We start from the raw sequence: 1,431 nt of genomic DNA, 5'->3' as shown, positions 1-1,431 counted from the left end.
ACCTATCATCATGCATTTAATTTTCCTTGGCACTAGAAATCGCTTGTCACGATTTTAATGTAAAGGATGAAAATAAAAACGACCATAATTATCTTTATTATATCATATTAAAGTGATATTTTTAGGAAAACTAAAAGAGTCTAGATGAGATCCTACCATACCTGTTGTTTGGTTGTTCATTTAGTGTGAAAATCACCTATTTACTTGTTGAGAGAAAAACGATCTTAATTTTTTCTTTCGTAGGGCTTTTTTTTTTATTATTGTTTCGTTTTATTTGACTAATAGAATCTATCTAATAATTTTATATTATTAGATTTCCGATTTTAGCTTGTACAAATTAGAAATTATATTAAATTGTCACTAAGGGACTCTAATCCTTGACTTTTTTTTACAATTTTTCTGTGAATTAATTAATAAATGAGATTAATTGCTAGGTCGGAAGGTAAAAGAACCACAATTTGCGAAAAATATCACATTATTTCAAGTTATATTATCCATCAACAATTGTAGACATCTGTTTCTCAGCTTCTGCTATGTGTTCCTGATATTTTTAAAAGTCGAGGTCTTATTTTCTTAAGATGAAAATTTTCAATGCTATGTCAGCTGGCGTTGTACACCATACGCACATGGTCAATGACAGTGTTGGAAAATGTGAATTCCCTGGTTGGAAAATCAGCTGCACTTGAGTATCTTCAGAAACTCACATACCTATGCTGGAACCACCCGAGGCTGTGAGGCACATTGATACAGTTCGAGCATACACATTCGGGTCTCACTACTTTGTTGAAGTTGATATTGTCCTGCCAGCAGATATGCAATTGCAAGAGGCCCATGATATTGGGGAATCATTGCAAGAGAAGCTTGAGCTTTTACCCGAGATCGAGCATGCTTTTGTTCATCTTGATTATGAGTACAGTCACAAACCTGAGCATGCACAATCTCACTCTTAGCAGTAGTAAGGAAAACCAATGTCCTTGTTTATTTCATTTACCCTTTCATCTCCCGTCAGTTGTAAATGTGAACCGTATATGGTAGTTCAGAATCTGAACTTCTGAGCAAGTCACTAAGAAGTTGTTAGCTATACCAACAGCTATCAGTCTACTTTCTGGCAGACCTGACAATGTTCCCAAATGTATATCAAGATCGTCTTTTCAGGTAAAACCTTCCTTCCAAGTTCCATTCAGGGGAAACAGAATCGTTATATTCTTGTAGAGTGCACTCTTTCTACCTTAATTAAGCTTTAAGGTGTTGTGTGCTGGTCTTGGTTATTTCTAACATCACCAAATATGATAATATATACATAACATGCTAAGTTCTTCTTTTACAAGACTATTTTTTACTTGTAGATCTTATTGTCTTATTTATCTTGCATTTATTTATTAAAAACTTCATGCATGTCTCATCTCACTTTAATTCCCAAATTTAATTAAA

The 1,431-nt window shown here is 33.6% G+C and overlaps 1 pseudogene; it reads left to right on the top strand.

Moving 5' to 3' along the window:
* The first annotated feature begins 591 nt into the window (after nucleotides 1-591).
* On the top strand, nucleotides 592-1,080 carry LOC106752916 (annotated as a pseudogene).
* Nucleotides 1,081-1,431: the final 351 nt, after the last annotated feature.

Source organism: Vigna radiata, unplaced genomic scaffold, assembly GCF_000741045.1.
Source record: "Vigna radiata var. radiata cultivar VC1973A unplaced genomic scaffold, Vradiata_ver6 scaffold_660, whole genome shotgun sequence".
NCBI lineage: Eukaryota > Viridiplantae > Streptophyta > Magnoliopsida > Fabales > Fabaceae > Vigna > Vigna radiata.
The sequence above is the reverse complement of the archived record's forward strand: the minus strand, read 5'-3'. Positions and strand labels throughout refer to the sequence as shown.